A 26703-nucleotide genomic window follows, 5' to 3' on the forward strand; every position below is an offset into this window, starting at 1 on the left:
AATGAAAAAATAAAATAAAATTGGACTTTTGCAAAGTGAGGATGGGCATTGCATTACACACAGTGGCTTCCGAAGACAGCTGTGGTGCAGGCATTTGAGAAGATGGACGAGACAGTGGAGAGGCTTCAAAATTTGAAGTTTGCAGACCAACACATGTGACCTTTCAGGTTTGCTTTTATGCAAATGTGGGTATGATGTTGCTAAGCAGAGTGATCTAGCCCAGAGAAAAATACTAGTAATAATAAGTAACACTTAGGGGGTGCCCGGGTGGCTCAGTCAGCTAAGCATCTGCCTTCAGCTCAGGTCATGATCCTGGGTCCTGGGATGGAACCCCAAGTTGGGCTCCCTGCTTAGGGGGGAGTCTAATTGTCCTTCACCCTCTGCCCCTTCTACTTGTGCTCTCACTAGCTGTCTCTGTCCTTTTCAAATGAATAAACACAAAAATCTTTTTAAAAATAATTAACACTTAGATAGTACTTATTCTGTACCAATGCTTTATATATATTAACTCATTCTTCCAACAATCTTTTAAGGTAGATATCTTACTATTTTCCTCATTTTACAGATGAAGAAACTGAGGCCCATGTTGACAAGATAGGTACCACAGCCGGCTAGGGGTCCAGACTCTTAACCACAATGCTATGCCAGCTTCCAAGGTGAACTTCTTGGTCCCCAGTCCCACCCAGATGCTTTAATAATGTATCACATCGCTATGTACCCGTTTTAAACTAAAATTAAAAAAAAAATCAAAACAAAACTCAAAATGGCAATGCCAAGTGCTGACGAGGACGTGAAGCAACCGGAGCTCCGTACATTCCTGGTATGATTCAGTCCCGTGGGAAACAGTTTGGCTATTTCTCTTATCAAGTTAAATATAAAATTACTACATGATGCAGAAATCCCACTCCTCGGTGCTCATCCAAGAAAAATAAGAACTCATCCACACAAAAACCTGCACACGAATGTTTACAGCTGCTTTATTCATATCTGCCCCAAACGAGAAACAGCCCCAAATGTCCCTCAGTTGGTGAATGGAGGAACTGTGGAGCATCTGTGGAAAGGAGCACTACTTAGCAACCAGAAGGGACAGACTTCTACCCAAACGTGGATGAATCTCAACGTAAATCACGCTCAACTCAAAAAGCTACGTTCTATGTGAGTTTACAGGACGTTCCGGAAAAGGCGAAATTATAAGGATTGAAAGTGATTGGCGACTGCCAAGGGCTGGGGGTGGAGGGAGAGCAGACCCAGGGCCAGCGGGAGGGGACCTGGGGGGCGGTGCTGGACGCGGTGGAGGTCACACAACTGCATGTGATGGTCCAAACTCGTAGAACCATTTACCAGAAAGGGTGGATTTCACCTTATGTAAATTTAAAGGTGACAACCGCGGTGAAGGGTGAGGGCGGGATTCGGACTCCCGCTGTCCGCAACCGTCCTGGCCTGTGCACTGAGACAGCGACTTCCCAGTTCTCGGCACCCCTTGCCCCCTGCCAGGGGGGGATGACACAGTATCCCAGGGTCGCCCCGGGGGCCCGGAAAGAGGGCGGGCGTGGCGGGCTGGGGAGGGAGGAGAGCCCGGGCCGCGGGCGGGAGCCGCTTGCTGCGGGTGGCGGCTGCCCCTCCCCTGGCTGCGGGGCCGCGGCGGGGAACCCGAGTGCCCGGAGGACCTGGGGGGGCCCGGGGACGCCCCCGCCCCGAGCTCGCGCCCAGGCCCCGAGAGAGGGCCCCGCAGCGCTGCGGCCTGTGCCCCGGGGACGCCGCCGGAGAGCGGAGCGACCCTGAGGACCCCAGCCCCGGCGCCGCCTGCGGAGACCCTGGGGCTGCAGCCGGCGACCCGGAGGGGGCGCGGGGCGGAGCGCTGGGCCCGGCTCGCGGCCAAGCCCACTCCACCTTCCAACCTCCCTCGCCGAGGCAGCTGCCCGAGCCCCGAGCTCCCGGGGGCGCCACCTGCCACCCGCAGGCCCGGTGCGCAAGTGCGCGGACCTCGCCACCCTCCCAGGTGTGCACTCCGCGCCCAGCCGTTCATTCGCCGAAGTCTCTGAGCATCAGGTACTCAGCTGGGCAGGGCTCCTGTCCTGAAGGAGCTGAAACTAAATTAAAAACAAACAAACAAACAAAAGCCATAAAGCGAGCTAAGTAGGGGGTCTTGCCGGGTGTATTACATTGAGTACTGCAATCAGATCTGGGACTGTTTGGGGGGGCGGTCATCTCCTCAGCTGTCAGATGCTCGGAGCAGTAAAGCTAGCACACTACTGCTGTATATGACATTGACACTCTGGCTCTCTTCCTCGGGAAAGAAAGGACTCTGCGCTCCCCTGACATCCCTGGGTCACCCTATGAGATGCGCAGGATCTGACCACTCGAGTTACCTACAAGGAGTCCTGCACGGGAGTGTTAGCCCAACAAATCCTCGTGACCAAATTTCTCTGCGTTCTCAAGTGTTCCAGTCTCTGCTCCACTCTCCTATTTCTCTACAAATGAATGAATGAATGAATGAATGAATGAATGAATCCAAAAAGTCCAGATCCCATTTTACAACACAGAAGTCCCGTTGCCTTTTACTTACCACATATACAGATACTCACGTAACCATCTTCTTCTTTTTTTTAATAATAAATTTATTTTTTATTGGTGTTCAATTTGCCAACATACAGAATAACACCCAGTGCTCATCCCGTCAAGTGCCCCCCTCAGTGCCCGTCACCCAGTCACCCCCACCCCCCGCACTCCTCCCCTTCCACCACCCCTAGTTCATTTCCCAGAGTTAGGAGTCTTCCATGTTCTGTCTCCCTTTCTGATATTTCCCACACATTTCTTCTCCCTTCCCTTCTATTCCCTTTCACTATTATTTATATTCCCCAAATGAATGAGAACATACACTGTTTGTCCTTCTCCGATTGACTTACTTCACTCAGCATAATACCCTCCAGTTCCATCCACGTTGAAGCAAATGGTGGGTATTTGTCATTTCTAATAGCTGAGTAATATTCCATTGTATACATAAACCACATCTTCTTTATCCATTCATCCTTCGATGGACACCGAGGCTCCTTCCACAGTTTGGCTATTGTGGACATTGCTGCTAGAAAGATCGGGGTGCAGGTGTCCTGGCGCTTCACTGCATCTGTATCTTTGGGGTAAATCCCCAGCAGTGCAATTGCTGGGTCGTAGGGCAGGTCTATTTTTAACTCTTTGAGGAACCTCCACACAGTTTTCCAGAGTGGCTGCGCCAGTTCACATTCCCACCAACAGTGTAAGAGGGTTCCCTTTCTCCGCATCCTCTCCAACATTTGTGGTTTCCTGCCTTATTAATGTTCCCCATTCTCACTGGTGTGAGGTGGTATCTCATTGTGGTTTTGATTTGTATTTCCCTGATGGCAAGTGATGCAGAGCATTTTCTCATATGCATGTTGGCCATGTCTATGTCTTCCTCTGTGAGATTTCTCTTCATGTCTTTTGCCCATTTCATGATTGGATTGTTTGTTTCTTTGTTGAGTTTAATAAGTTCTTTATAGATCTTGGAAACTAGCCCTTTATCTGATACGTCATTTGCAAAGATCTTCTCCCATTCTGTAGGTTGTCTTTGAGTTTTGTTGACTGTATCCTTTGCTGTGCAAAAGCTTCTTATCTTGATGAAGTCCCAATAGTTCATTTTTGCTTTTGTTTCTTTTTCCTTCGTGGATGTATCTTGCAAGAAGTTGCTGTGGCCGAGTTCAAAAAGGGTGTTGCCTGTGTTCTCCTCTAGGATTTTGATGGACTCTTGTCTCACATTTAGATCTTTCATCCATTTTGAGTGTATCTTTGTGTATGGTGCAAGAGAGTGGTCTAGTTTCATTCTTCTGCATGTGGATGTCCAATTTTCCCAGAACCATTTCTTGAAGAGACTGTCTTTCTTCCAGTGGATAGTCTTTCCTCCTTTATCAAATATGAGTTGACCATAAAGTTCAGGGTCCACTTCTGGGTTCTCTATTCTGTTCCATTGATCTATGTGTCTGTTTTCACAATATTAATTCTGCCAATCCATGAGCGTGGAATATTTTTCCATCTCTTTGTGTCTTCCTCAATTTCTTTCAGAAGTGTTCTATAGTTTTGAGTGTATAGATCCTTTACCTCTTTGGTTAGGTTTATTCCTAGGTATCTTATGCTTTTGGGTGCAATTGTAAATGGGATCGACTCCTTAATTTCTCTTTCTTCAGTCTCATTGTTAGTGTATAGAAATGCCACTGATTTCTGGGCATTGATTTTGTATCCTGCCACGCTACCGAATTGCTGTATGAGTTCTAGCAATCTTGGGGTGGAGGCTTTTGGGTTTTCTATGTAGAGTATCGTGTCGTTGGCGAAGAGGGAGAGTTTGACTTCTTCTTTGCCAATTTGAATGCCTTTAATGTCTTTTTGTTGTCCGATTGCTGAGGCTAGGACTTCCAGTACTATGTTGAATAGCAGTGGTGAAAGTGGACATCCCTGTCTTGTTCCTGATCTTAGGGGAAAGGCTCCCAGTGCTTCCCCATTGAGAATGATATTTGCTGTGGGCTTTTCGTAGATGGCTTTTAAGATGTTGAGGAATGTTCCCTCTATCCCTACACTCTGAAGAGTTTTGATCAGGAATGGATGCTGTATTTTGTCAAATGCTTTCTCTGCATCTAATGAGAGGATCATATGGTTCTTGGTTTTTCTCTTGCTGATATGATGAATCACATTGATTGTTTTACGAGTGTTGAACCAGCCTTGTGTCCCAGGGAAAAATCCTACTTGGTCATGGTGAATAATTTTCTTAATGTACTGTTGGATCCTATTGGCTAGTATCTTGTTGAGAATTTTTGCATCCATGTTCATCAGGGATATTGGTCTGTAATTCTCCTTTTTGGTGGGGTCTTTGTCTGGTCTTGGAATTAAGGTGATGCTGGCCTCATAGAATGAATTTGGAAGTACTCCATCTCTTTCTATCTTTCCAAACAGCTTTAGTAGAATAGGTATGGTTTCTTCTTTAAACGTTTGATATAATTCCCCTGGGAAGCCGTCTGGCCCTGGACTCTTGTGTCTTGGGAGGTTTTTGATGACTGCTTCAATTTCCTCCCTGGTTATTGTCCTGTTCAGGTTTTCTATTTCTTCCTGTTCCCATTTTGGTAGTTTGTGGCTTTCCAGAAATATGTCAATTTCTTCTAGATTGCTTAATTTATTGGTGTATAGCTGTTCATAATAGATTTTTAAAATTGTTTGTATTTCCTTGGTGTTGGTAGTGATCTCTCCTTTCTCATTCATGATTTTATTAAATTGAGTCTTCTCTCTCTTCTTTTTAATAAGGCTGACGTAGCCATCTTCATAAAGGTATTGACTTGATTCAATTATCCAGGTTCAGATTTTAACTGTTCTAGCTGGTTTATTACTAACTGAAGACACAATGTTTTCTGGCTTCGTAGCCTGTCTTATACTCAGGCAAGGCCTTGTTCCCATTCCAGGGAACATCCCATTCCTGTCTCAGGTTCTGCTTCTAGAGAACCTGACCGAAGACATCAGTTATTTCTACAAGTTCTCAAAGGTTAACCCAAAGCAATTAGGTGCTGCTGATGGGTCTGCTTCCATAATGAGAATATCACTCTCCACACTAAGGATGACATCACCAGGTGCGCTCATTGTTTACAGTCCTTGGGGACCTGGGCGCTGTGCAGGATCCTGGGGAAGCAGGGGGGCAGAACACAGTGCCTGGGCATCCAGGAGGGCTGACCAGGCCCCTACTCTGTATGAAGTGCTTCCTTCCTTGGTGACCCAGGAATGTTATCAACCCAACACATTAGGCCAAAGCAAACTGGTCATGTCCTGTGTCAAAGTCAAAGAGTCAATATCAAGGGATGCTTGAGCCGATGGGCTCGGCCTTCTCCAAGTTCAGTTTTCTTTCTTTTTTTTTTTTAATAATTTATTTTTTTAAAGATTTTTATTTATTTATTCATGAAAGACACACACACACACACACAGAGGCAGAGACACAGGCAGAGAGAGAATCAGGCTCCATGCACGGAGCCTGACATGGGTCTCAATCCTGGGACTCCAGGATCACACTCTGGGCCAAAGACAGGCGCTAAACCGCTGAGCCACCCAGGGATCCCAAGTTCAGTTTTCTTATTAGTGGTTCTTTTTTTCTTTTTTTAAAGAGAGATTTTTTATTTTTTATTTTTTTAGAGATTTTATTTATTTATTCATGAGAGATACAAAGAAAGGCAGAGACACAAGCAGAGAGAGAAGCAGGCTCCATGCAGGGACCCCGACGTGGGACTCGACGGGACAATAATGCCCATGCCACAGTCTGAAATTATATTAATTACATTAATCTGTGTGAAGCAAACAAGAAGCCTGGTTCTTTTCCAGTGACAGCACTGTAGGTTCTTATCGAGGGGCCACAATGACCTTTATTGCAGGCACAGTGTTCCCTCCTCTCTGATCCATTCTACCTATTTTATTATCATGTAAATGAACATAAATGTTGACAACTGGCCTACAGCAGGAAGACACTTTGCTGATGCCACCTGCCACTTAGGATTTCCTCCATCTTATGTCACTTCTTCCTCACCTCATCTTTCTTTGCCCCCTTTCCATCCTACTTTTGTATCTTTCTCTCTTCTTCCCCTTTCACTGCTCTTTCCCTGAGCCACATGCCAATGTTAATAGGTAGATAAACTAACTCAACTTTGGAGATCAAATAAAAGCATCACAGATCTGCCCCTTATGCATTCAGCCTATGAAAGATTCTCTCCACACCCCACTGGTTCCCCCTTGGCGCTCAACGTCTCCATGTATGGCCTGCAAACACCTGGGACACCTTATAGGCTTTCTCTGGCATACTCAGTCCACCCATAGGACTTTCTGGAAGTTCTAGAAACACCTCAGGAGTGACCCACAGCCCAGAAACAAGTGTTGGAAGATTAATGCCTCCATTTCCTTGCCTCTTGGGTATATGAATTCTGAGTCATGTTCTCCACAGTCTCACAGATGTGGCAAGCAGGACTGAGCCCCAGTCACCCACTGGGGAAGCAACCTAATCATTAACATGCCTTACATTGGCTTTGCCTCTTTCCATCTTACTTGTCCACTCCCCTGCTGGTGCGTTCCAATACTTATCTTGGGTTCTGCTTGGAGTTGGGGGCAGGGACAACTCAACATAAGACACCACCCCAATCCACCCAGCATTTTCAATCTTGGGGTGGTCCCTCCCTGTCATGATCTAAGAGTCAAGAACCAGGTATCCCATGCTAGAAAGAGAAGAGATTTAGTGAAGACCTGCCATAGGGCACCTGCTACCAGTTTTCTTTGTTTGTTTCAAATAGAAAACATGATTATGGTCATAACTCACTGGATATTATTAAATCTTTCTGGCTCTAGCTTCCACAGGCATTTGTCACCCAGCATTATCTCTTTATTACTTAACCATAACAGTTTTCTCATTTCTTGAAAGACATAGCAACAGTTCTGTGAACAATGAAGACAAAATTGGCTGATAGGGGAAATATATTGGGGGTACCGAGAGCTCACCAACAAAGAGTTATTAAAATATCTCCCTGGTACAGTTAAAAAAGAAAAGAAAGAAAATGAACAAATTGTTTCATTTCAGCTAATGTGAAGGCAGGTAGGTTGGGGGAAGAAAGAAGAGATTCCTTAGAGATATTCTCATTTTTCTACTCCCTGGCTCTGTAACAATTCGATGTCAACCACAAACACCTATTCTTCATTCATTCCCTTTTGTATTTATCTCCAGCCAACATTCTTGCTTTAAATTGGAAAGCTGAGAGAGGTAAATTTTTTTTCTTTCAGCAAACTTAACACTAATGGTCAAATTTAAGTGACAAACATTCCTCATGATAAAAATAAGGCCCAAACCTCCAGCACTGGTTGTACATCGTTTTCCATTCATCTAAACCCTTATTATGAGCAGAAGCTTAAGGATATAGTGAGCAAAGACTTCCACTAGATGTGTTCATTGTGAAGTTTAAAGATTTCTGTTAAAGAAGATACAGAAAGCCTACAAAAAAGTAAAACCATTCATAATTTCTCACACTTAAAATTTTATATAAAATAAGAAATAAAATAAACTCTTCCTCCCCACTCCTCCAATAACCACCCCCCCCACACACACACACACTCCAGGGTGGCCATAATTCTACTGTGATAGATAGGCCTCTAGCCCCTTTGCATGCCCACTGGGTATATTTATATTCACATTTACCCCCCTGCTATTTCTCTAATGAAAACAAAAGAGTATGTTCACATGTTCTGCAAGCTCCCAATTTTTTAAATTCTGTGTAACACAATAATCACAAATTCCTCAGATCACAGGATCCTCTATTATGGAAATGTCCATTATTCTACTAGAAAGAATACCCTTGAATATACTTAGAGGAACATTCATTTAGAACCTCCTAGACTCCATCTAAAGTTGAAGAGAAACTCCTTTGAGCCATCTGAAGTCAGAGAAAGAAGAAAAAGAGACAGCCTCAGGGCTGAATCATCCCAGGGATGAATATTAAAGAGAATATGTGGCCAGAGATCCCAAAAGAGCAATCCACACACCCATGGGATGCTTGCTGCCTCCATGTTCTGAAGAGTTTGAACTGCATCTCATGTCCACCCTGATAGAGCAGAGCAACAAGCACGAAGAATAAGTGGCTGGTTCTTTCCTGTAAGAGCTTCTTTGACAGGTGAGAATTCAAGGGGAGCCGATTATGCTGCCCCAAAATGCCTCTTTGGCAGAAGGATTCTTTTGAACTGATTATTTTGAGAAACTACAGACACAGGAACAGCTCTGAAAAGAGACTAGAAACTACCCTTTTGCAAAGGAGGTTTCCCTTAAAAAGACCTATGCCAAGAAGAGAGCTATTACCAGAAGTAACCTGTCACCTGAGAGACGGTGTCTGTGTCTGCCACACCTGGCCTCCCTCTGAGTCTCCTATCTTTATGGGGCTCCTTTACCTAAGTACATACATAATAAACATTGTGGGTTTTTTTCTCCTGTTAATTCATCTTTTATAACAGGGGTGTCTCAGCCAGAACTCAGAGAGGTAGAAGGAACATTCTTTTTCCCTTACCTAACAGAATCATTGCAGAAAGCAAAAACAAAACAAAATCAGAAGAAAGAATAGCAAGGAGGAAAGAAAGAGCTAGTTGCCCAAAGCCAGTGTTTCCTCAGATCAAGCCGTGTGGATGAGAGACTGAGAATCAATACCACCTGATGTCATAATCTCTTTGAGCAGAAAGTCCAACCTAAAGCATCGGAGTGACACCAATGTCCTCTGTGACAGGGAGACTACATTTGCTCTAATAGGACTCTGGAAAGAAAGAAGACTTGTTAGCCCTAAAAGCCCATCCAAAGCTGACTGTTTCCTCTCCAAGTTCTCAAAGGCTGATACTGGCTCAGCAAAGACTATTAACAATAATGGTTTGGGTGTTAACAGTAACAGTAACAACAACAACAACAATAATCATAATAATAAACAACAACTTGTTTCTCAGCCTTTGAGGCCAGTAGAGAGAAAGTTTCAATAAAACATTTCAATATGGGCCAATGCTTCTGCCTGATTTTTAGCAATAATACTAGCTAAGTTATTTAGTGCTTACTGTAGCCAGACTCTGGGGAATGAACTCTTACATGAATTGGCTCATTTAATCCTCAACTCACCCTCTGAGTGAGTATTACATTAAAAGATAAGGAAACACAGAAAGGGTTTACTGACTTAGCTGAGGTCACACAAATGAGACCACATGAACCCGGACAGTCTGATTCTAGCCTGTCCATCCTGATCTGTTGCCTGCTGGGATGTCAGTTTCTTTCCCTGGCAGATCAGAGTGAGGCTGGGTCTCACTCAGTCCTCAAGGCCTTGTGGGTCTATCCCATGCCAGGCCCAGAGCTGGCTCCTCTACCTTTGCTCATGTTTAGACATTCTCATTTTGCTTCCCTTAGATTTCCTAAAAATGTGACTTTTGAAAAATCCTAATGTCTTGATTGACCCAGGAATTAAAGGGAACTTTTCTTATCCCTTAGTCAAAGATGGAAGGGAAGGTATCATCAGCTTAATGGTCCAACACAGTGAGGAATGGGGTAAATCATCCCTGTCATTCAGGGCTGAGGATAGAGTGGGCAAGTGTAGAAATGTGCGTGGTTACCAAGAAATCAAGTCGACACAAAGATTTCACTCTCATCTCTTGGGCTGGTCCCTCTCTGAGCAATGAGAGGCTGGTAAAGAGCGTGCATTTGTCATGTTTTTATTTCAACCTGATTCTACCCCCGGTTTTTCTGGTTGATGGGAGGGGAAGGGAGAAAGGGAAAAGGGAATAGAGAGTCACAGTTCAAAGTTCGTGGTAGGAATCTTCTAGAGATTGAGCAGAGCAACCTGCCTCAGTTCTCTCTAACCCACCCACAGGGACACATTCACCTAAATTACCTTTAACATCAGAAAGAAATGTATTAGCCACGTGGACAAAAGTAATAAATGGCCTTCCATGATCCTCTTCTTCCTCCGTGGCTCAGGGTGGGAGTGACTCAGGGCTGGGCTACAGCTGCCTTGGAAGGGAGGAGGGCATGAGGTCTCTGACTTTTCCTGGCTCAGGGCTGGCCTCATGGCCTCCATCTTCCCCAAACCAGACAGAGTCATAACTTCCAGCTCAACAGCCCCAGGACCTGGCCAGCTCCCCACTGTGCTGTCCACACTTTCAGGCCTAGCCTCTCCTGGGCTGCCCCATGAAGTGGTCAATGCTTCCTGAATAGGTTTACTTCCCCCCAGAGCCCATAGGAAAAGACTTGGAGTATCATTGCTCATTCCCTATTCTTCCTTAGGGGACAAGTTTAATAGAACAGAAAATTATTTTGGTTGGATTAATAATGAAGATTCCTTTTCATTCCCGATGTATCTTAAGCCAATATATGCTCAATATCAAATAACTGACCATTAACAAGTGTGTGTGTGTGTTTAAGGAAAGTAAACCATTTATACCAGAAAGTTCCATAAACAGGTCAAAGCCTGCCTCACTTTCTTTCATCTGCTTTTCTTAGCCCACCCCAAGGTTAGAGAATAATATGCTTAATTTTAAGAAATAAGCTCCACGGGACAGGTTGGTCTTCATCTGGGAAAATGCCCCAAAGCATCTCTGAGTGAGAATTTGGGAGCCCCACAATAGGTCCAGACTAAAGTAGATGAGTAGATTGCTTCAGGACATGACATGGGAGGAATGTGGAGATCTGGGAGCAGCCTGAAGAGCAGGGAACAAACAAGTGCAGTTTTCAGAGGGGGCCAGGCAGCCTGAGGGAGGTTGGTGAGATTTATAAGGAAGGTCAGCTAGTGAGAAACTTGGGGAGGAGGGGCTGTGTTATTTCTGAGCCCAGATTGTCTAACATTTACCTTTGTTAAAAATAAAAACCATAGGTTCAAAATGGCATCACTTAGGCCAGGTCATCAAACCAGGGTTTAATCATATCCTAATCATAGTTTTGACCCTCATCAGAAATGTAGTTTTGACTGGTGAGTCAGGAGTTTCTGGTCAGCACCAAGTAAGGAAATCTGTCACATGGGCCCTCTCCATCCCCCAACGGAAGATGAAATAAACTGCATGATTTGACCCCTTGTTCTTCCCCATAAGGGAAAATTACTTTGCTTGAAACAATCCTTTTCTTTTGCCAATAACTTCCTTGTCCTCACTCTCCTTCCTATAAAAACCTTCCATTTTGTATGACTCTTCCGAGCTCCTTACTCACTAGATGGGATGCTGCCCAACTCATGAATGGCTTAATACAGCCAATTAGATCTTCAAATGTAGTTGAATTATTTTCTGTAACACCTTCAAGTTATCTGCCAGGCTTTTATATATTTCTTTTATTATACTAAGTCTTTTATGGGGAAGAAAAATTTTCCTCTACTCTTCAAAATTTTCTTCTGTCTGGTCTAAGAATTGAATTGACATAAGACAGATTAACAGGAGAAAATCAAATTTAATTTCACATATCCAGGAACCCCACATACAGGAGAGGTTCAAAGAAAGATAAAATGAGGTGTATATGCCATCCTGAGCTAAGGAATGAGATGGGGGTTTGGGGCTTCAAAGGGGAGGATGACAATTCATGGAGCAGAAAGAAAGATGTTTGGTAATGAGATGCTCCCCCCATGAGACGGATGAGTCATTTAAATACAATGTACCTCTTATAAAAACTCTAATTCTGAGAAAGGCCCCCAGTTCAGATTCTTCTAGGCAGTTAAGGGACGGACAAAAATTTTTTCTTGAGACCAGGGTCTCGTTTGCCTTCAGTTCAAAATAGTGCACATTCCAAAAAGGCACCAAGACTTGCTCTGAACCCTTTCACTTTGAAATCTCAACTGGACTAGCCACAGTTCCACAGAGCACCTCGGCTACTTCTGGCTACCATGTTGGACAGCACAGCTTTGGGTCACTAAGAAAGAGGCCATGCTTTAAAAATGGCTGAGCACAAAGTAGAAGCCGCCCAAGTCCCTGGATTTACAGAGCTGTGCTGACAGCACTGAGCAGCTTATCTCTCAATTCTGTTTTACATTAGAAAGGAACTTTCCTGCATAGATGGTTTACTTTCTTAAGATATATATTTATATTTATATTAAAAATATGTCTCCTTTAAACCATTGTTGTTTTTGGTTTTCTGCCACTTGTAAGCAAAACCAAATTCTAAGGCGTTCACAATACTCTGTTTTACAATGTCCCCAATCTGCTCCCAGCCCTGATATGCAGCAAGTACATTAAAGAAAGCACTCCGCTGTGCTAAGCAGGAAAGATTCCAGAGAGATGGTACACCGGAGACCCACATAAGGGTTTTGTTTGGCCTTCCCAGTGTTTGCTCGACATTTACAAATGAGCAATTTCACGTAAAATCCAGATTTTCAGCTTCTCTCAAAGTATCAGATGAACTGACAATGCTGAGCCAGCCCTAACTGCCTGAGGTGGAGACCCTGTGGTCCTTTCAGACATGGCCTGTACTCACCCTTTGTTATAGTCCCTTCTTTCCCTTTACTTAAGACCATAGGTAGACCTCGCTCACAGATGTTTCATAGATGCTAGCTGTGACCTGGCCTAGTGGCAGCATCCTCTACCTTCCATGAGCACTATATTTGACAGCAGTCTCCTTCTCTTTCTCAGCCACAGGGAAGCTGCCTCCTAGGAGGCTGTGTGCCCTTTCCCCCAGGGGCACCTCCTTGCCAATGACTGACTGACATAGGTATACAAAATCTGGCCTCTTGGGATGCCTGGCTGGCTCAGCAGTTGAGCGACTGCTTTTGGCTCAGGACATGATCCTGGGGTTCTGAGATCGAGTCCTGCGTCGGGCTCCTGCAAGGAGCCTGCTTCTCCCTCTGCCTATGTCTCTGCCTCTCTCTGTGTCTCTCATGAATAAATAAATAAAATCTTTAAAAAAAACAAAACAAAACAAAATCTGGCCTCTTTGCCTCAAGGTGGGACCAACTTGGGAGCAGGATTCATGTCAGTGCTTCCCATGGCATCAGGCTGCAGCTCAGCTCCAGCTGAGCCCATATCCCAGCTCAGCTTCTTTCCCAGCTCTATTTGGTTGCCCTCACTCCCTCTCTTAGGCATGTTCCTGCAACAAAGCAAGCACACCAAAATTCCCAGACCTGACTCAGCTTCCACAACCTTGTAACAATCTGACTTTTCATCCTTGGGTTAGGGAGACACCTGTAGTGTGCTGAAACAGTTAAAATAATACTTTTCCACCAAACAGGGCTGAATGGCTGGCCAGAGAGGTATGTTACAAATAGTCACAGTCAATCTTCAGAGGTCAATACAGACTGTCAGATTGATGGGTATCATGAGGGACCCAGAGCACATTCTTGCAGTGGCCAGAGAGAGTTATTCTTCTGAGCAAACACATGATTCTTTGTACCATATACCTGGGCTTACTTATCTCCTAATTAGTGCTTACCCTGACTTGGATGTCCTTCCTCTGTCATTAGCTAGGCAAACAGCTCATCCACACTCAACACCACAAAACTGCTAGGATCCCAGTCTGATGCCAGGAAGGGCCAGCATGTGGGGGCGTCCTCCTCAACATTTACCTTACCAGACGAGCTTAGTTTCTGGGCACAGGATAGCTAGCCCATTATTTTAGACTAATTAGGTAATGCTCCATCTTCATACTCTGCTGGAAATGACTGAATCTCTAAGAGCATGCATATGGCATCCATGGAGTTTCTAAGAAAACCTACTGAGAAGAACGTCATTGGATGAGAGCCTCCAGCTGCTACAACTTCAGATCCACTCAGCGTTCACACTGGGGACATGCTGCTGCCAGCAAATGATTAAACACTGTGGGGGTATGAGAAGCAGGGCAACCCTTGTTCTGAGGCTCCCCAGGGGCTTGGCTGGGATCTGAGGCTCATCCTATCCAATCTTTCTCCCTCCCCACCCCTCTACCCTCCTTTCTCTAGAGTCAGGGTTTTTTCTGCTCTGAAGTCTCTCCCTGCCTACTCCAGTGCCCTTTCCCTTTGATTCTTTACAGGCATTTCTCCCAGGAAATTTCTTGCACTTCTTAATCCATCCTGGCATCTGCTTCTTGTAGGACCCAAGCTGACACTTTAGATTTAAGCCCTAAGATCTGATTTGTGGAGCTGTGGGTGGAAAGTGAAGATCAAGTACAAACAAGACATTACAGTAGAATCCAAGGCAGGCACACTGAAAGTTATGGCAAACATTTACTAATTGGCATAGAAAGATGTGTATGATAAAGTAAGCAGAGGAATTACAAAACAGTTCATATATTTATTCCAAATTTGTTTTGAAAAATGTCTATGTAGAAAAATTTTAGAAGGCTGTATGTCAAAATGTTGACTGATTTGCAGGAGTCTTTGTTTTAGTCTTTTTTAAACAATTGCATTATCAAATTTTCCATAATAAAAATTGGTTCAGCCCAGAGGAGGAGTACTATAGAGCCTAAAGCACTTGGGAAGATCGACTGGCATAAGATTCCACAGAGCCCCAGGGCCACCCCATGAAGGGACACCATATGGGCACCATGTAGACAACACAGACTTAGGAAAGAAGGGATCCTGGAGGCATGAAGATATGAAGGAAGGCCCCAGAGGGAATATATGAGAAGTCCTCTTCCCTTGTCAAAGCAGGGATCAGTTCAATTCCTATTCCTACCAGCACCACCTGATTCCTATGTCTTACTTCTATGATCCTATAGATCTGGTTGCGTGTATTATCATAACTCATTCATTCAACTAAAATTTATTTACTGAGCTGTACTCTAGGCTCAGCCTTCTGTTAAGCTCTAAGCATTCTGGGACATGGCAGACACCAACAGCTGCATCTCAGCATCCATTCTCTCCTTTTTCTTTGTTAAGAAAATGCCAATTTTGTTCAGGGCAGCAGTGTGTCTGGTTACAAACCATATGTTTCAGTCTCCTTGCAGCCAGGAGGGGACTGGCTCAATTAGCAGGCACCTTTGTCCATTAGCCTACTTCCTTGATCACCTCTGGAAGGTAGACTGGATGCTGGAGAGGAACAACCACTTGGGACTATAAATTGAACATGAGGGACAACGATCATATATTAAAGATTTTGGAACAAAAATCTGGAAAGAATCCATCACTGGCAGCATTATCAAATCACTGAGATGGGCCTATATATAGACTTCTTGTTATATGAGAAAAACAACCCCCCTAATCTGTTTAAACCACTGTTTTGGTGGTTTCTGTAACTTACAGCTCAAAATGCTAAATGGTGCAAACAGAGTGAGTCATAAGCTCTACCTTGGTAGAGCTGGTAAGTAAAAGTCAATTATAACCCAGGGCTATTAGGGGAGACACCTGGTTCCCTGAGTGCACACACTGAGAACAACTCGGAGAAGGGGGGATCAGAGAGGATTTTCCAGAGGAGACAACATTTGGGTTGAGTCATGAAAACCAAGTAGGATTACAGAGACAAAGAGAGGTGCAATGTGAATGCTTCTGGGTATAAGCAGCTCCCAATGGCTGGAGCAGAGAATGACAGTGTATAGAAAGGGGGCAGGGATGGCTGAGGTGGGCCTGGAGTGCAAATCTTAATACTATACCCAAGGTAAGGAGCCAGATTGTCCTTAGGACAATGGAGCAATCCCTTTGCATTCCAGTAAGAGTACCCGTGCTACTCAATTTGGGAACAGATGAGTAGGGTTGGGCTGGGTGAAGCATGAATGATGCTGTCATGCAGGCTCTTGGTGGCCAAGAGCCTCTGAGGATGGAAAGGGAATTCCATGAAGGTGAAGGGGCCTGAGAAAGAATGGGAGGCCATCCATGAATCTGAGCCCTGAAGCATAGGAGCTATATAAGAGGAAGAAGCAATAATATGAAGACATTTATGAAGTGGCCAAGCTGGGGCAGAGCCAGGGAGGGCTCACTAAGGCCAGAGGTAGAGGGAACATTTGGGGATGATATCCTGTTTACCAGAGTGGTACTTCTTAGATTCAGTGGAAAGGTCTGGCAGGGCAGGGGCAAAGCGTTGGTGGGTCAAAGCAGAATCACCAGAGCAGTGTGAGCAGAGGGAAATAAAGGGGTCATGTTTGCCACTGATGGTGAGGATGTTAGACACGAGGGGTTTAGCTGCCGTCCAAGAGAATTCCACCCCACAACCTCAACCTGGAATGACTTACTCCACTAACAAAGGCATGGGACACCTACCAATATGCCCGGAGATGTGGGTTTTAACAAGCCCTTTTAGGGCTTCAGTGCCCACTAAAATTTGAGAATCGCTGGTCTAGATTTGTGTTTCTCAAAGTTAAATATGTATCCATTGAGGATCCCACAAAGTACAGATTCAGATTAATTGCCTTTCTTTCTTTCTTTCTTCTTTCTGAGAGAGGGAGAGTGTGAATGGGAGTAGGGGGAAGGGCAGAGGGAGAGGTAGAAAATCTTAAGCAGACTTCTTGCTGAGCGGAACACAGAGCCTGACTGAGGGCTCGATCCCATGACCCTAAGATCATGACTTGAGCCAAAATGAAGAGCTAGACATTCAAGCAATGAGCCACCCAAGTACCCTGAGTCTGCATTTCTAATAAGCTTCCAGGGGATACTACTGTTACTGGTTGCCAATCACACTTCCAGTAGCAAATGTCTAGGTAAGAATGCTAGTTGAGATCGTAAAGAAACTAGGAAGATCAAGGAATTGACTGCAGGAGGCTGAGGGATAATTTAGAAGCATTCTTCAAAGGACATTTATAATTATTTTTGTTTTTAAATTGAGATCAAGGTATTAGAAAAATGGGCCAGCTTTGAAGCAGGCATAATTTAGTACAAGCTGCTCTCCTCTTGGCCTAGGTAATGAAGTCCTTAAGAGAGAGCTCATCTTGGACGATTGGGTGGCTCAATCAGTTAAGCATCTGCCTTCAGCTCAGGTCATGATTCCCAGGGTCCTGGGATTGAGTCTCACACTGGGCTCCCTGCTTAGGGGGGAGTCTGCTTCTCCCTTTGCCTTTCCCTCCTGCTTGTGACTGCTCTCTTTCTCACTCTACCTCTCTCTCTCAAATAAATAAATAAATAAATAAATAAATAAATAAATAAATAAAATATTTAAGAAAGAGAGAGAGAGAACAAGCACTCATCTCAAGGTTTCTGCCAGCTTGGGATTTCCAGAGAGGTTTTCCTCTCTGCACCACCCTGCCAACATCTAGAGTCTCTGCTGTATTTAGTTTGAAGATGACATACTGAAAGCAAGGCAGGATGAGGGTAAGGGTAGAGTGAGTTTATTGAAAATGTTGGAGAAGGGGTGGAATTTTAGGAACTGCTGCTGTGGTGAAACCAGAGTCTGAAGGAAACCAGTCATTGGCTATGGCTCACAGTTCCTAAGGGAACCTTGTTGGAGAAGGGGTGGCATGCATGTCACAATGTCATTTGTCCCACTTGACCAGCAGCTGAACCTGGCAAAGGCAAAGCTATAGCAGAATGACTCCAAATGCATTTAGATGGTGCTGTATGGAGCAGCAGAAGAACTGTCTCCAGGAACTAACTAATAGTCTCAGGCCAGTGAAAGACAGATTTATGTAAAAATACACCTTTTCTAGCCCCCGCCCCCACCTGGGTCTCTATGTGCCATTGGGCAAAGCTTTCCCAACTAACAACTCTGTCCAAGAGGAAATCCACCGAAGAAAATACCTATAACAACATCTTTCACAGATCACAGAGGCAATATGAATAGTAGTTAAATTTGGTAGTCTGTAGAACCACAGTACCGGGGCTTGAATACAAACTGCCATATTGACTCTTTGTGTGTTCTTAGGAAAATTACTTTACTTCTCTGTGCTTCAGGTTCTTCATCAATCAGCTTGTTTGTTTTCTCTCTTTGGCCAACCTATGGGCTAAGGACAATGAGTGCATTTGGTTCATTCTTTGTCTTCTGGTGGCATCTGATTGAGAAGTTTCAGGTGCCCAGCTATTTATTTTATAATGTAAGTTGGTAGCTCCAGGCAGGAAGTACCACTAGCATTCTGGAGAGGGAAGAAAACATGCCTGTACACTTGTGGTGGCTGTGCTGGGAAGGCTTTGGAGAAGAGAGGCCATTGAAGCTAGGATGGCATAATCATAAATTTCAGAGGAAGCTACAACTGCTGGGGTCCGAATGATGTCATGAGGTTTCAGTCCCTTTCCCTTTGTGTCTAAAGCAGCTTTCCCCAGCATTGGCTCCTTCTGCGGGTCAGTTCTCTGCATCGTGACCACATGGAGCCTCCAAGCTACCACAGCGGAAAGAGTTGGAGTTCTTAATAATTCTAACAAAAGTCCTGGAATTGAGCCCTTCCAGGACTCTGATTGGTCCTTGTGCTGGTACCATTGGTGGGGCCAGCTCCACTTACTCCTACTTCTGGGAGCTGAGGTTGGGGGAAGAGTAGTGCCCCAAGGAAATAAGTAGTGTTACGACTAGAAGCAGTGGTAATGCAGTTTGGAGGCAGAAACATGTGACTCCCAGAGCATCTAGCCCTGTGCCTTTGACTCCTTGACTCTTCTCACATCCCCACTCTCTGTTGTATAACTACTGCACGCTAACTGATTGAACCACTGGAGTATGCCTCATCCCCATTCTCTGAACTGTGGATGCTGGGCATGGCTGGCACCTGGGCCACACTCCATGTCCTTCTTATCTTTCCACTGCCTACATCTGATTCCTGAGCTCAGCCCACAGTATGTAGCAAAATTTAGGGAAGACCAATCAGAAAGAATCAGTGACTCCACATATGGATAGCCCAGCCCCTATTTGTCTTAACTTGGGTCTTTATGGCCAACATTTATTACAGTATTTCAATGACAAAGTACATTGTGAGTTCCACACAACAGCTCTACAAATTAGATTTTGGGGAAATTCAGAGACTGAGATGTTTTCTGCTCTGACTGTAGCCGAGATACTGGATGCAAGAGCACCTGGCTCCAGGGGTCCAACACAGACCAGGTTCACTACTGGCAAAATCCAAAGACAGAGGGACACCTGGGTGTGTCTGGGTGCCTGGGTGGCTAAGCATCTGCCGTCAGCTCAGGGCGTGATCCCAGGGTCCTGGAATGGAGTCCCGCATCAGGCTCCCTGAACGGAGCCTGCTTCTCCTTCGGCCTAGGTCTCTGCCTCTCTCTCTCTCTCTTTCTGTGTCTCTTATGAATAAATAAATGAAATCTAAAAAAAAAAAAAACCCAAACAAAAAACAAAGACAGAGAAAAAAGTGGTGGTGAAATGAGAAAGGAATTTACTTCAATGAGGTCAAAAAAGCAAGCAGACTGACTAGCTCTCAAAGACTGTCTCCAAAGTGTCAAAAATACTTTCAGATTTATATAAGGAAAATGTGGGACAAAGGTCGGTGGGGCCATGCAGGTGGGCAGGGAAGGTCAAATCGATCATTGTTGTGTCTTGCTGGCTCAGGGCAGTTCTTACTGCTTGAGGGAGTACTTTCAGTTCCCATCAGGGATATTTTGCCTGCAGGATCTTTCACCTCTGAGTTAAGAGATAAACTGGAAAGAACTTAATTAGAAAGTTTGAGGTTAAAATGGAGGTGGTTGAAGTCCTCTTTCATGACCACTTTGTCCATTTTTGTGACTCTCCTACCCTCACCTCACTTCATCTACTTCCAACCCGAACACCACACAGTTCCCTCCCCACTCACTCCTGCCAAATCAGGTAGCATTGCTGCCAAGAAATAGTAGGGATTGCCCTTATTTTTAAGGGATCTGAGGCTCTGCTCTTCTAACAAATCTTTCATTAAAACCACGGCCAGGTAAGTAGTGGAAGTAGTAGTGACAAGAAGAAAAGAGACGCAGGTGTTCACAAGAAAAGGCAGCCAACGGGTAAATCACCTGAGCTGAGCTAAGACTTCTGGGAACACAGCAGTTAAGGAGGGATGAGGAACAGAAAACAAGATTGTGATGACTTGCATTGTCATACCTATAAGCGTTCTTTAAGTGCAAGCAAGAGAAACTCACTTCAGTGCAAGGAAGAGAGAAATGCAATTTATTAGAGGGATCTGAGTGCCCTCTAATAATAGGAAGACGATATGACCAGCCACGTCTCAGAGAAGATGGGAACTGGAATGGTTTTGAGACTAAACAGAGGAATCATTTTCTGTCCTTGTAAGATTCATTTGAGTTTCAAATATCCAGGACTCTGCTTGAGCCCCTCCTGAGAGCCCACCAGTAACTGCATGCAATGGAAAGAAGCTGAGTCCCAAATGGAAGCTGAGGGGCTGTTAGCAAAGGCAGGCAAAAAGGCAATTCTCTATTGCACAGGGCATCATACTGTATTTGTGGGCTTGCCTTTCTGTGCTCTTTCTCTCTTTCTTGGTGAGACTACAAAGATGAAGTTTCTGTGAAACACATTCAGTAACAACATTCCATGGGCATTTTACTGAGCATCTATGTCAGACTCTCTGGTGGTCATTGCACATAAAGGCGCGCGCACACACACACACACACACACACACACACACACAAATCATAGCCATCAAGGTTTGGAAGGAGGAGGTGGATGTGGAACTTGTCAGGGTCAATGCAGTATTGTTGGTACTGTGGGAGAGGTAGGGAGAGGGAAAATGGGAGTCTCAGGAGGCATGGCCAGGTCTGCCAAGGCAGTGGAGGCTCAAGAAAAGAATCCTCTGGGAGATGTCCCTGAAATGAGCCTGGAAAGGTTCAGCAGGACGACACCTGGGTCAAGTGGCTTGTAGGGTGGTGTTCTAGATAGATGGGGAATGCTCAGGGCAAGAGCAAAGGCACAGAGGCACCAAACCTTCTGGGTTGTTGAAGTAAAATAAGTTCTTGAATGCTAAGGATAAAATGGGCTGTGGTGAGAGATAAAACTAGCCTGGAAATCACAGGCCCGTGGAAGGACTCTGTGGTCCATACCCAGGACTTTGGAATGAAAATGAATCTGCAGGCAGGGGGGAGCACTATACAGGTTTGAAGCAGAGATTGACATGATCTGATTTGCATTTTAGGAAGATCCTGCTGGCTTAGAATGAAGACTGGAAGTGGGCAAAGATTATTGTAAAAAAGCAATAGCAATGAGGGTGAAGAAGAGAGCGCAAGTCAGAGTGATGTTAAGGAACTGTTTAAAAAACTTAGAGATGATTTGTTGGGCAAAGTGAGAGAGAAGAAGGCACCTTAGCATCACCGCCCAGGCCTGTGATTTTAGGGAAAGGGGCAGATGGTGAAACCATTCTTCAAAACCAGGGTTTTTGTGGAAAAAAGAATAGACTTGGGAGAGAAAAAATTAAGTTCAGTGTCAGATATTGGATCCTGGATGTCTGTGGGGACACCCAGGAAGCATTCTCCAGGACTACATTGGATCTTAACATCCTGGGGAAGATGGGGCATCTGGGTGGCTCAATGGTTGCTCATTTGCCTTCGGCTCAGGGCATGATCCCGGGGTCCTGGGATCAAGTCCCACATCAGGCTCCCCACAGGCCTGCTTCTCCCTCTGCCTATGTCTCTGCCTCTCTTTCTGTGTCTCTCATGAATAAATAAATAAATCTTCCCAAAAAAACCAAAATCATCCCGAGGAAGAGAGACATCAGCATGTGGCAGATGGGTGTGTGGAGTGTGGGGATGAGAAAAGAAGATAGCCTTAGGTGTGAGTGCTTGGGAATAGAAAATGAGGAGCTGGGAGGGAAGCCAGAGAAAGAACTGTCAGGGAGGTATGAAGAGAACAAGAGTACTATCTGAGAAGCCAGCAGAAGGTGATGATTTAAGAAGATGAAGTGCCCACCGATGTCAGATGCTCAGAAAGTTCCCCCCACAATGAAGCTCAAAAAAAGTCCATTGGATTTGACATTTATAACATCATCATTGACCAAAGCTAGAGATTTTCCAGTGGAGTGGTAGCATCAAAGGCCAAATGGGTAAGTGCAAGGGTGAGCTGTATGTCAAGGAGATGGAGCCACAATCTCAGGAAGCTGATTCCCAATATGCTTCCCTAATGCCTGTGACCCCATGCTGCTGGCTCTGAGATGACCTGGGGCTCTGAGGATAATTGATTATGAATCATTTATTTGTTCATCCATTTATTAATCTATTTGTTTATCAGTTGTCTACTACATGCCAGGTACTATGCTAGGCACCCAGACCCAAAAGATGAGGAAGACCCAGCTGCTATCCCAGGGACTCTTATGTGTCCATCAGGGAAACACAGAGATCAGATATGTTGCCATGTGATGGAGTCTGTGTTACTGCGGAGTTACAAAGGATGAGGGAAGTCCTGGCAGGCTTCATGGAGAAGTGACAATGGAGCAGGGTATTTAGAATCTGTCATATAGACAATGGTGAGCCAAAAACCCTTTTGAAACAGGGGGGAAATATGATCAGATTTTTGTTATTGTTCCATGCATAAAAGTGATGAATTTCCGCAAATTTAATGCTCTTGCATAGCCAGCATCCAGACCAAGAAGCAGGACATGACTGGCCCCCAGAAACTTCTCATATCTCCTTTTAACTACTGGCCTTCCATCACCATGACTTCTTTGCCTCTAGCCCTTTGGGTTTCTTAACACTGAAAGAGTATGTAGTACACATTTGTGTCTTCTGTCTTTTGCTAGACATTTCATCTATGTGATTCTTCCATATTGCTACATACAGTACTGGAGGTCACTCTCTAAATTCTCTTTTGGGGCAATGTGACAAAGATGCGAATGAGCGGATTGTGAAACCCAGTCCTTTCCTATGCTTTATAGTTCTGGTACTTAAAATTAACCAATACCCTTGGCTCCTTAACTCTAGCCAAATGGAAGTGGATGGAGCTGGCTCTCCCCACTTCCACACCTCTCTGCTTAAGATTCATTATTCATTCTTCAGATTGCTTACACTGTTCACTTGAGGACTAGATCTCTTGTATATTTGTGTGTACACATGTGTGTATATTTGTGTGTGTGTGTGTGTGTGTGTGCTATATGCTTGCCAGAGAGGGAGAGGAAGGGAACCCTATGGGGCTTGCTCCAGCCTGTGCTCCATTTGCGGGCAGCAGGTGAGGCTGACAGGCTGTCCCAGAGAGATACAGACCGGTTTGCAGGGTGCACAGCTGTGATGGACAGAGTGGGAAGTAGAACAGTGGACAAAGTGGCAGAATGTGAATGATGGAGCCAGGGCTCCGGCTGTCCCAGTAATGAAGGGACCACCCTCAGAGGAGACCTAAGTCATTACTTTCATTCTAACTGCCACCCTCTTGAATGCTCAGGAAGCTTGCAAATCCCAGAGCAATTCATTCCCTATTTCTGCTGGAAGAAAAATGAGAAATCATACACTAGGAGGAATAAGTAATTCCTGCCTGTCTGCTTAAAAATACATCAAGACCTTGCAGAGAATATGCTTTCAAACCAAGGCCTTCAGATAGTGAGCAGTTGGGCGGCTTCTGCTGCCAAGGTCCATGCTGCTTGACAGCTCCCCATAAAATTCCTGAAGGAAGAGGCTATACTAATAATAAAACCTACCCCCAGAGTCTCTCTTGGCTGAGTTTTGTCCTATGAGACCTTTATTCTTTCCCTCACTTATTCAGCAGTTAATAAGCTTGTATTTTCAAGGACAGCTCTAGATGAAAAGGAGAGCTGGTCTTTTCTCTCTCCACCCAGAATGAAAATTTGTTCCTTCTTAAATTGACAGTGGAAACGTTTTGAGACCTGACCTGCCATTTGAAAGAACTGTAGTATAAATCCAGTAGGGCCGAGAGGCTTGTGAGGAGCAGAAAGTTGGGGAGGGTCAGGGAAGAGGGCGATTTCTAGCCTCTAAAATATGCATTGGCTTTCTCTCCGTGTGTGTCTAATCTAGTGTTTGCCATTTCTCTCTTTTTTGCTCTCTTGCTCTGTATTTGTGAATTTTCTTGTCTGTGAGAGTCTCATTATCTTGTATATTGGCAGAGTGGCCTGTGGGTTAGAAATAACATCTTCCAGTAGCCTTAGCATATTGATTGGGGGCCAAGATACTAAAAAGTAGAAGGGACTGTTCAAGAACTTCTAGCTACTGAAGGGCAGCATCGGGACTGGATAGTTTAAAAAGCTGTTTCTTGTCCCTCCCAATCTGAAGTTTTTCTTTTCTATTTACTTCTCAGCAGCCTCCTGGTGAGAGTTCTTGGATAATCCCATGTCATTTCTCCATGAATTAATAACCTCATGCTGATGGGCGGTGTGGAATCCCTGTGTCAACACTGTCTGCATGTCGACATCGGTACAAGCATGCATACACCTCAAATGGTTGTCTGCATGATTTATGGAGTTCTGATTTCTCACCTGCTCCGCATGAAGTAGGTTGAACTTCTCTACCCTGTTTAATCAGGTATGGCCACATGGCCTTCCTTGGCCAATGAAATGGAAGTGGGAATGACATGTGTCACTTCTGGTGGAAGCTGCAGGAATCTGTGTGTTATTTGCCACACTCCTTTGTCCTGTCTCAGTAATTGAAAGCATAAGTCAGAGTGGGTCTGCTGACCCATGTTAGACCTGTAGGGAAATGAGAAATAAATTTTGTTGGATTAAACCTCTGAGATTTGGGGGATGTTTGTTATTGAAACATAACCTAGTATATCCATTATTTAAAATTTTTTTTAAAGATTTATTTATTTATTCATGAGAGACACACACAGAGAGAGAGGCAGAGACAGGCAGAGAGAGAATCAGGCTCCACGGAGGGAGCCCGATGTGGGACTTGATCCCATATCCCGGGATCATGTCCTGAGCTGAAGGCAGATGCCCAACTGCTGAGTCACCCAGATATCCCTAAAAAATTTTTTTTAAAGAATTTATTTATTCAAGGACACCTGGGTGTCTCAATGGCTTAGTGCCTGCCTTTGGCCCAGGGCATGGTCCTGGAGTCCTGGGATTGAGTACCACATCAGAATTCCTACAGGGAGCCTGCTTCTCCCTCTGCCTAAGTCTCTGCCTATGTCTCTGCCTCTTTCTGTGTGTCTCTCATGAATAAATAAATAAAATCTTTTTTAAAAAAAGGAATTTATTTATTCATTTACCAGAGACAGAGACAAAGACAGAGACAAAGACAGAACTAGAGAGTGCACAACAGAGGAGGGGCAGAGAGACAAGCAGACTCCCTGATGAGCATCGAGCCAGATGTGGTGCTTGATCCAGGACCCTGAGATCATGACCTGAGCTGAAGTCAGACGCTCAACCAACTGAGCCATCCAGGCCCCCTAGGATACCCTTTCTGATAAACATGGTGTAGAGTTTCAGGCATTGAAAATTGCATGCCCAAAAGTGCTGGACATTAAGAGGCCATGGTTTTGTCATTATACCTTAGACTTCTGTAACCACCAGATACCAAGCCACAATTTGGGGCATGTTGAGTGTACCCAGCCTCTTGGTTATACTTATCAGGGGCACTCATTGACTTGAAGGTGGAAGGAGTGTCAGAAAGTGAGCCCGGGCTACTGAACACCTCTTCAGGGTTCATTCTTCTTCAGGGCCAGACACTTCTAAGTGTGTGTGTGTGGCCAGGTAGAGACTGTTGGTCAAGCCTAGAAGGTGATGTCATCTGAGCCATAATCCCAGGCTGTGTACATTATTGGATTGTAATTGACATTTCTTTGCCCTGATTTGATTTTTCCCTGTGAACAACTTATATTGCTTGAATAATCTATATTGCCTTCCCATAAAAATAAAACAGAAGTTTTTGTGATTTACAGAGGGCAGCCAAATCTATCCCTGCATATTCTCAGTTAGAGCCCCAAAGTCATCCACTGTAAATTTGATTTCATAGACTTTAGGGATGGTTCCTGCCCTAACATTCACAGTCTAGCAGAGAAGATAATCACCTTAAAATAAACTAAAACAAAGTAAAGTACTCTATATAGCCCATTTAGTCCATAAACATGCAGTGAAGACTACTATATCCTAGGTAATAGAAATTACAGAAACTATAGATGTATGATACAAATATTTAGTGATAGAAACATTTAGGAGCAAATGTCTCATTCTAGAGCAAGAGAGGCGTTCTAGATATTATTGCTTTGTAACAAACCACTTCCAAGCCATTGTGTTGAATTCACAGATTCTGTGAGTTGGGAATATAGGCAGGGCAGAGCAGTAATGCCTTATCTCTTCTTCTGTATGTTTTGAAAGATACTTAAGCTGTAGGTGACCTCATGGCCTGGTACTGGAGTCATTGGACACTCCTTCACTCACATGTCTGATGCCTGAGCTGGGATGACTTAAAGACTGTGTTCAGCTAGGACTGACATCCTATATGTGGCCTTTCA

The 26703-nt window shown here is 44.5% G+C and overlaps 1 long non-coding RNA gene across 1 annotated transcript; it reads left to right on the top strand.

Moving 5' to 3' along the window:
• The first annotated feature begins 863 nt into the window (after nucleotides 1-863).
• Nucleotides 864-24971, top strand: LOC144298787 (uncharacterized). The gene is made up of 2 exons (XR_013365671.1): nucleotides 864-1155; nucleotides 24547-24971. It is a non-coding gene; the product is annotated as an uncharacterized LOC144298787 (long non-coding RNA).
• The last annotated feature ends 1732 nt before the right edge of the window (nucleotides 24972-26703 follow it).

The sequence above is a fragment of the Canis aureus genome, chromosome 26 (assembly GCF_053574225.1).
Source record: "Canis aureus isolate CA01 chromosome 26, VMU_Caureus_v.1.0, whole genome shotgun sequence".
In the NCBI taxonomy this organism is placed as follows: Eukaryota; Metazoa; Chordata; class Mammalia; order Carnivora; family Canidae; genus Canis; species Canis aureus.